The sequence below is a fragment of the Larimichthys crocea genome, unplaced genomic scaffold (assembly GCF_000972845.2).
Source record: "Larimichthys crocea isolate SSNF unplaced genomic scaffold, L_crocea_2.0 scaffold582, whole genome shotgun sequence".
In the NCBI taxonomy this organism is placed as follows: domain Eukaryota; kingdom Metazoa; phylum Chordata; class Actinopteri; family Sciaenidae; genus Larimichthys; species Larimichthys crocea.
In genome coordinates, this window is record NW_020857613.1 from 1 (window position 1) to 10,005 (window position 10,005).

Below are 10,005 nucleotides of genomic sequence, written 5' to 3' on the forward strand. Positions count from 1 at the left end.
CAGGTAATTCACATGCATTCTTTCTACCCTCTTGTTGTCATGGCTTGTGTTTACATTCATCATCGGTGTTATATCTGAATAAATGTATTTATGTAATTGTCATGGCTTGTGTTTACATTCATCATCGGTGTTACATCTGAACAAATGTATTTATGTAAAATGGAACATTGCAGTAAAATGTTTATTTGTGTTTTGACATTAGAAGCGCAGGACGGTTCCTGCGCGGAGAAGGCTGCCAAGAGAACAGGTTAGTATTATTTGTGGTTTTGTTTGATAGTATGACAACATATTAGTACTATGGCTTTATTCCTGTCTACATATGTGTTGTATGTTTATGTTATTAATGTTTTTTTTTTTTTTTTTAAACTCCTTCTGCAGGTGCACACAGTCGTGTCACATGGGGCGGTTTCTCGCGATCCGAAACCTGTCACTCCAGTGCCAGTGGCACAGGAGGTTTGTACTTTGGTTTTTCTTGAATTATATCAGGAGGTTTTATTTGGACGTAGCTTAATTTGCTGTTTATACATATTTGAAGTGCTTATTATTAACATTTGATCTGTTTTTTCATGTAGGTGGAATGTGTAGATGTGGAGGTGTGTTTCTTGGCATCACCTACCAGTGCAGTGCCCACGACTGCGATGGATGAGGTTTGTGAAGTGATTTGTTTTTAGAGCATCATCATATGATGTGATAAATGACCATAAAGCACACTGAGTTTACCGGTATTTGGTCATCAAATATTCATTGACATGCTTGTTATGTTGTAGGATGAGGCCACACAGGGTGTTGTGGACCTGACGTTGGAGCCAGGACCCAGGAGCGTGGTGGTGACAACTCGTGTGGGAGATGAGGTTTGTTCATTTAATTGTTAACAACCATTTATCATAGTTGGTGATAACATGTATTTCAATCCTTCTTTCAAGGATCAAATCTTGTTTACCTTATTATACTGTTAACATTTTCTTCAAGTAAATTAAATCTGTTTTATCTTTTACAGCCACCACCAGGATTGCCACAACTGAGCCCAACCCCAGGAGTGAATGCAGTTGCGGACGGACCTGGATTTCCACAACTGAGCCCAACTCCAGGAGTGGACGCAGTTGTTGACGGACCTGGACAGCGCACGGACAGTGCAATCAAGTATGTGGGATCTCCTCGTTCGTTAGTAGAGAAATGTGTTCAAGGTTCTTTTCATCAGGGAAATCCTGTGTTGCACAACCCCGGTGTTCAGTGCATGGCTGTAGCGTTAGTCAGCTTTGCTAAACACAGTGTTCATAGTGTCTTTCAGTGGGAGAGGAAAGATTTGGACACTGTTGTGTTTTTAGGGGATGATTTGTATTCGTTTTTGTGTGGTAGTAACGCGGACGACGATGTGCCTAGGTTGTTGTGCGTTCCCGAGTTGCCCCGTCAGTATGTCGTTGATGGGCAGAATTTGGCTTTTGATTATGGTGAGTGGGTGACAGGGACAGTGGGCGTGGGTCAGGGAGAGCTCAGTGATGCAGGTGTGGGTATGTCATTGAGGAAAGGGCTAGAGTACATGCTTGGCAAATACAGCACGTGTTTTCTGACGTTGGCGAGCACGTACTTGTGCTGTTATTTGTGAGCATGGTCGTTACGCGATAGTTGATTCACATGCACGTAATGCATGTGGAATGGTAGACGTAGGTGGGAAAAGTGTTGTTGTACATTTGGCATCACTTGAGGATCTTTGCAGCTATGTAGGGCAGCACTTATCTGTTTCACTTGGTGCTGAACACAGGCCTTTTGAGATTGCTGCTGTTTCTGTGACTATTCCTGTCACAGATGACCACACATCAGAGTGTTTGTCTGATCACGTGGTGTGCGTTGATAGCACAGAGTCCGCTTCAGGAGTAGACAGCAGTAGTTTTAAGCGTAAGAGATCTGCTGTTTCTGTGACTATTCCTGTCACAGATGACGACATTTCAGAGTGCTCGTCTGATCATGTGATCTGTGTTGGTAGCACAGAGTCCGCTTCAGGGGTAGGTAGCAGGCGTTTTAAGCGCAAGAGATCTGCTGTGTCTGTGACTATTCCTGTCACAGATGACGACATTTCAGAGTGTTTGTCTGATCACGTGGTGTGTGTTGATGGCACGGAGTCCGCTTCATGGGTAGATGGCAGTACTTTTAAGCGGAACAGATCCGATGTAAACTTTACTTCAAAAAAGAGGAAAAGGACACCACAGGTGTCAATGCAGAGGTAAGAGTTTAGTTGTGATGTTTTCTTCAATTGCAGTTTGATCCCATTGATCTAAAAGTCGCACAAGCGTTGTGCAAACAGTTAAATGTTGACTTTGAGAAACAGAACAGAGAGATGTGTTTATCGGCTGGCACGTTGGGAACTCCTTGCTTGAGTGACACCATTGTAGCCGATGGTAATTGTTTCTTTCGCGCCGTGGCTCAAGCTGTGTCTGGTACACAAAAAAGTCACGTTAAATTAAGGCGTGCTGTTGTTAGACATATCGAAAAGAATGCAGTCCAGTATAGGAGCTTCTTACGATCGCAGTATTCTTCTGTAGATCAATATCTGATGCATCACGCATGAGGTTTGTTGGTAGTTGGGCTACTGAAATGGAAATACAGCCACTGCCGATTTCTTAGGTGTTAATGTTTACACTTATTATAATGATCGCTGGCTTGTTTATTCATGTCAAAATAATGCCATTTCTAAGCAAGGCATCTACTTACAACATGTCAATGGATGTCATTATGAAGTTGTCGTGTGTGTTAATCAGCCTCAGCTGCAGACCTGTTACGGTCTCTGCAAAGGTGACACTGATCACCTCGGGTAACGACACGTGCGGTTTAGATGTAATGCATCCAGAGCACAAGAAAGCAAAATCACTGATTGTGTCAGTGATTGTTGCGTAGATGGCCCGTGCATAAGCACTGCCATAACAGATTTTAACATCAGAGTGTGTTATGGACGACGGTTATATGTAAATACCCAGCCTTGCGTATAACATGTCACGTGATCTATGTGAGATGTTGAATATTGATTTGGTTAAGCCGTTCAAAAATGAAGGCGATGTACATGGTTCTGCGGGCAATCTTTGTAAGACGGAAAAAGTGGTTGATGATGGTAGTTCTTTCTTTAGAGCTGTGTGTCATGCAATTAGTGGATCTCAAAAGGCTCACCGCAAGTTGCGCCTCTTTGTAGTGAAGTATATGCATGATAACAATGACATTCATATGCAGTTGATAGGTGAAGCATACAACACTGTAGCCGAGTATATTGAAAATGTAAAAATGAAGTATGTTGGTACCTGCATTTCCAAAGTTGAAATTCAAGCAACAGCCAATGCTTTGGGTGTAGATGTATTTTATATTAGTGCAGGGAAGTGGATAGGTTATTTTCCAAAAACAAAAAAGCAGACAGGTGAGGCCATTTATCTTTCTAAATGTGGTGAGAATAATTTCGAGGCGGTTAGTTGTGTTCAGGACAGCGTTAAAAATAGCTGCTTTGAGTTATGTAAAGATGTTAAAGTAGACACACAGTATAGGGCCAAAGGCCCTGTAAAACAGGATGAGAGGTAAAACAAGTAGTGTAAAATCTAACATTAATACTTTTTTCTTAAATATTTAAAAACCAAAAAGTATGCCCAACATAGAATAAAATATCAAAGCAATGTGTTGCTCAGACAGAAGAAAAAACAACTTACAAAAACAAAATACAAAGTAGATGATGTTCATAGGGAGAAGAAACAACAACTTTCAAAAACAAAATACAAAGTAGATGATGTACATAGGGAGAAAATCCAACAACTTTCAAAAACAAAATAGAAAGATTGATATGTATAGAGAGAAAATGATAGAACATATAAAAGAAAATATAAACAAATGATTTGTAAGAGAGAGAAAAATAAACGACTTTTCAAAAACAAATATTAAAGATGATATGTAGAGAGAGAAAATGATAAACCAGTATAAAAAGAAAATAGAACACAAGATATTTTAGAGGAGAAAAGTTAAAAACTTTTCAACGAAATATAAAATGTAGCATGGAATGTCCAGTAGAAAATGACAAGATGATGTAAGGAAATAACAAAAATATAATTTCGTAAACAGAAAATATCAACAAAGTATTTGCTGTATCAAAAGAAAGCTAAAGAGCGAAGTCAAAGTAAATATAGGGTTAATCTGACACATAAACATAACATTAAAGTTAGAAGTGCAAAAACGTATCGGGCAATGTAGAGTTTAGGAAGCGGGTTATGCAGTGTTAGAAATAAAAGGCAGCAAATTAAAGCACAGGCTCAGGATTTCAATTTTGTTATGCAGCGCTTTGTAGATAAGGTCAAAGACGGGCCAGATTTTGTGTGTTGTGTTTGCCATAGATTATTGTTTAGACATCAAGTCTTGCAGTGTAGAAAAGAGTATTATAGGCAGAAAGCTGGTGTGTGTTTGATTGCAGATCAGTGTATTACAGACAACTATCTACACTCTTGCAGTGGGAGTTGTGAAAGTCCATGTAGTTTGTTAAACTCACCTAGAAGTGAGTTATGGATTTGTTATACGTGCCATTATAAAATGAATAAGGGTGAAGTGCCAGCTGAAAGTAGCAAAAACAATTTGGCACTTGGCCCTATTCCAAGTGAACTGGCATGTTTAAATAAGTTAGAGCAGCATTTAATAGCCCTGCATATCCCTTTTTATGAAAATGTTGCCTTGCCCAAAGGTGGGCAAAATGGAGTTTCATGGACCTGTTACGTGTGTTCCAGCAAACATGTTCAAACACCAATTTTGCTTCCACGTACGTCCATGGATGGGCTTTATTGCCATCAAGCTGCAAGCGCAAGCTTACTTATAAAGGCCATTATGAATATGGAAGTTGGTGGACACGACACATATTAAGCAGGCGCTGCAATATTTAAAAGATAATAATATTTATTATAAAGACGTCCACTTTAATACAGAGTGGCTGAATGAATTTTGTAAAGATGATGAAATAAATCCAGATGTCCAACAGGATCAAACTGGTAGTGTTGAGCCGTCATCTGTGCCAGATGATGAATTTTTGCACGACAGGCAGCAGCACTGTATGTTTCAGGACACCTGCTTGATGCCTGTTGATATTGGTCAGGAGGCGCTTGACCAGTATTTTGATGACATATTGAATTTGGCTCCAGCAGAAGGTAACTGTCCTGTTAAGCTTTTGACAGACCATGCTAATGAAGCTAGATGCTTCCCTGTGTTGTTTCCCAAAGGTTGCCCTACATACCACGATGCTAGACAGCATCGTTTGACATTGTCGCGTTATTTTAATAACCGAATTTTACATGCAGATGGACGCTTTGCACAAAATGTTGAGTATATTTTTTTTGCTCAATATATGTCTGAACTTGAACAGGTTGTGTCAAATGTGTCAATTGCATTGAGAAAGGGCAAGGGAAAAGGAAGGAATCACAAAGTCAGTTGTGAGACCTTCAACACTGAGGCGTCGCTGAGGGAGCTTTTACAGTTTGACGATGGGTATCGGTTCTTAAAACCGATTAGAGGCACCCCAGCTTTTTGGCAGGGGGCGCAGCGTGACTTGTTGGCTTGTGTAAGGCAGCTAGGTATCCCCACGTGGTTTTGTTCCTTTTCTGCAGCTGACATGCGCTGGAAAAACCTTCTTTCTAGCATTTTGAAGCAGGCAGGTCGAACAGACACTGTGGAACAGCTAGAGTGGGCAGATAGGTGTGAGCTTTTGCGGCGTAATCCTGTCACTGCGGCGAGAATGTTTGATTTCCGCTGGCATTGTTTCCTCAGAGAAGTGCTGATGTCTCCAGCAAATCCAATTGGCAAAATAAAGGACTATTTTTATAGGGTGGAATTCCAGCAGCGTGGTTCCCCACATGTCCATTGCCTCTTTTGGATCGAGAATGCTCCCATTATTGATAAAAACACAGATGCAGAGGTAATGCAGTTCATTGATCGTTATGTGACATGCGAATTACCGTCCAACGATGAAGAATTATTGGACACTGTAACATCTGTGCAGCAGCATTCTAAACGACACGCAAAAACCTGTAAGAAGGGCAAAACTGTGTGTCGTTTCAATTTTCCCAGGCCGCCATCTGCACGTACGTTCATTTCTCGCTCTCTCACTCATGAGGACTCATGTGCGTCCAAGCTCACTGAGGGACAGAGTGCGTGCAATTGTAAAGGAAAGACTCCTTTAATGAAAAAGGAGGATGCTGCAGACATATGTCTAAGATCAAAGCAGCTGTAGAAGATGACAGCCTAACTTGTGAAACTGCTGAGCAATTGTTTCGGCATGTAGGTGTTAGCCAGGGTCGATTTGAGGCTGCCTACGATCGTTGTGCTACCAAAACACAAGTTGTTTTGGAGAGGCAGGCTAACGCTGTTTGGATCAATCAATATAGCAAACCCCTCTTGAAGTGTTGGAATGCCAATATTGACATCCAGTTTGTAGTTGACGCGTATGCCTGTGTTGTTTATATCATTTCTTACATCTCTAAAGCAGAGAAAGAAATGGGATTATTGTTGCAGTGTGCACAACGTGAGGCAGCTAAGGAGGGCAACAAAGACGCAAGGAGAGCCTAAAAATTTGGGGAGTGTTTATCTCCACAACCGAGACGTATGTGCTCAGGAGGCTGTTTATAGACTCACAAACACGCATCTGAAAGAGTGTTCGCGAAAAGTTGTATTTGTTCCTGTGGGTGAACAGACTGTTAGAATGAGTTTGCCTTTAAAGATGTTACAACAAAAGTCTTCATCGCCTAATTTCAGTGCCGATGACATGTGGATGTTGAACATTGTAGACAGATACAGGAACAGGCCAACGTCTGCTGTTTTTCGCGACATGTGTTTGGCTTCATTTGCATCGCAGTATCGCGTTTTGTCTAAAAACGAAACTGCTGTCAATCGCATTCAACTTGGGAACAAGTGTGGTTATGTTTTAAGAGAACACGCACACAACCTGCGGTTGTGCGCTATGTGCGTTTCTCTGAAACTAAAAAACCCCGAATTGTTTTATCAAAGCATTCTACAGTTGTTCATGCCATATTACGCAAAAGAACAGTTAAAACCTGTAGGCTTTGTAACATTTCAAGATTTTTATCTTAATGGCCAAGTGATATGCGGTGACAATTTGATGCATTCTGTCAAATCTGTGGTTGACAGGAATCGCAGCGCATATGAAGTCGAAAGTGAGCAGTTAGATAATGTTGAAGAGCTCATCAACAATGATGGGATTGCTGATGATGCCTGGTGTCAGTTGTGCCCTGAACAGGAGTTAGATAGATTAGAATGCAGGGAAATCCGTAGAGAGGAAACCCAAACCACGACGAGCCGCTGGAAGAGATACCCAGACTTAGCTGTTCAGCGAGAACAACGGCTCATTTAGAAAAGCGGAATACCACATGTCAGAAGTGACGGTTTGGCGTTACTTCGCTCTCTCAATGAGACACAGATGGGTATTTTTTATCAAGTCAGACAGTGGTGTGTGCAGCAGGCACAGGGACAGAAGCCAGACCCATTCCCACATTTTTGTTACAGGGTGCTGGCACAGGTAAAAGCCATTTAATAAAGGCTATTCAGTAAGGCAAGCGAGAAGGGTTTTAGCACCGGTGTGTCATCACCAGATGACATTTGTGTTTTGTTGACTGCTCCAACAGGGATTGCCGCATACAGTTTAAATGCAACTACTATTCATAGCACATTCAGCATTGGTAAAGATGTACGCTTACCGTACACACCTCTGGGTGAGGAAAAGCTGAACTCTTTACGCGCTAAATATAGTAGCTTGCAACTTTTAATCATCGATGAAATCTCCATGGTTGACCATAATGTATTGGCTTACATCCATGGGAGATTACGGCAAATTAAACAAAGAGGCGACAGTTCACTTTTTGGAAATGTAGCCATCATTGCTGTTGGAGATTTTTTTCAGTTGCCTCCAGTGCGTGGAAAACCACTTTATGTTCAAAATGTTGGTATCGATTTGTGGTCTGGTGTTTTCAACATTGCAGTGTTAAACACAATTGTTCGGCAAAAAGATCAGCAATTTGCCGAACTGCTAAACAGAGTGAGAACACACTCTAAGGGTACTGCAATGTTAGGTTGTGATGTACAACGCCTTAAGTCACGTGAAACCGGTGAAGACAGCTCTGCTGTACATATTTTTCCAACCAACAGACAAGTCAGGGAACATAATTTAGAACAAATTATGAAAACATGTCCTGATTATGTCTGTATTAGTGCTCAGGATTACATCAACAGTTCAAAAACAGGTAAACTTGTTTTGTTAAAGGGTCATCATTCCAACGCCAGGAATACCTGCTTGGAGGAAGACTTACTTTTAGGGAAAGGAGCCCGTGTCATGTTGTGCAAAAATGTTGACGTTGCTGACGGTTTAGTCAATGGGGTGTGCGGCTTAGTCTCAGAAATTGTCTATGCTGACAATGAGAACAAGTTTCCTCGTAAAGTCTACGTCCAGTTTGACAATGCTGACGTTGGCAAACTTTGGAGGAAGCGCTGTGCACATCCACCTGGTGTTGACCCAGCCTCTGTTGGCATTGATGCAGAAGAGGAACGGGTCACTGATAAAGGTGGCATGCGACGTCAATTCCCACTCAAACTAGCTTGGGCTTGACAGTACATAAAGTACAGGGTCTTACTGTTGATGAGGCTGTAGTGTCATTAGACAGAGTGTTTCAACCTGGGCAAGCATATGTTGCTTTAAGCCGTGTCAGAAGTCTATCAGGTTTGATTCTGAAGGACTTTAAAGAAAAGGCCATATATTGTAAAGACAGCATTAAAGAGGCTCTAAACAGCATGTCCCCGTTTCTAATTGACAACATTCAAACATACAAATGTGGAACAAATGCTTTCAGCGTCTTTTTAATGAATGTCCATGGTTTGGACTGCCACGTGAAAGACCTTGCTTCGTGTATACAGCATTTAAAGCCTCAGTGTGTTGCTGTTACAGAGACATGGTTGTCTGATAGTCCCTCAGTTGTGACCATTGATGGTTATCATTTTCATAGTGTTCCTAGGAACGAGTCTTATAGTGACCACAGACTGTCGGGTATCAAAGCCCAACAACATGGTGGTGTTGGTATGTATACCTCAGACAATTTGGTCTTTGACATTATACAAGTAACTTCTGTCAATATCGAATGTCTGATATACAATTTTACTGGAAACAGAATGTTGGTTGCGGTTGTTTATCGCCCACCATCGTATCCCATGTCTCTTTTTAGAAAGAATCTTGGGAAGTTGCTTGATTATGTGGAACCACTAAGTGACAGTGTTACTGTCATGGGAGACTTTAATGAAAACGTGGTTGCTACAAAATCTATTTGCAACTTTATGACACAAAGAGGCTATGTTCAGCATGTTTCAGAAGCCACAACAGCAAAGGGAACACTAATTGATCATGTGTATGTTAAAACAACACATTTCGATGTGAGCTGTGTTGTGCTGCAGACGTACTTCAGCGACCATGATGCATTAGTGGTAATTTGCGAGTGGAACTGATAACAATGTTGTCAACATGTAACTGTAGCTTCTTACTATATGCTCATTTTTCATGGGCAAATAGAGTTGTAGATCATAGGGTGAGCTATCTTATAGCTGTGATTACATCACAGTATGGCACCATAGGATGGGTTGTATTTGGGAACAGAGACATGGTTGTCTGATAGTCCCTCAGTTGAAACTGTGACCATTGATGGTTATCATTTTCATAATGTTCCTAGGAACGAGTCTTATAGTGACCACAGACTGTTGGGTATCAAAGCCCAACAACATGGTGGGTAGTTACTATGTGCTACAGTATGGCATGATGGAAAGGGTTGTACTTGGGACAGAGATATGTATTTGTTTGTGTTTATTTGTTTGTGTTTTTTTGTTTATGCATGTGTTCATTAATTTATCAAAATTATAGCTGCTTTTTCATTTATAATGCATGTTCATGAGGTTGAGTTGTACTTGACAAATGATGCAAACAAAGTGTCTGTTTCCTTTATGGAATATCCA

General features: G+C 41.0%; 2 pseudogenes; both read left to right on the forward strand.

Moving 5' to 3' along the window:
* The first annotated feature begins 6 nt into the window (after positions 1-6).
* On the forward strand, positions 7-2,810 carry LOC113745268 (uncharacterized; annotated as a pseudogene).
* Positions 2,811-3,037: 227 nt separating this feature from the next.
* On the forward strand, positions 3,038-6,232 carry LOC113745269 (uncharacterized; annotated as a pseudogene).
* The last annotated feature ends 3,773 nt before the right edge of the window (positions 6,233-10,005 follow it).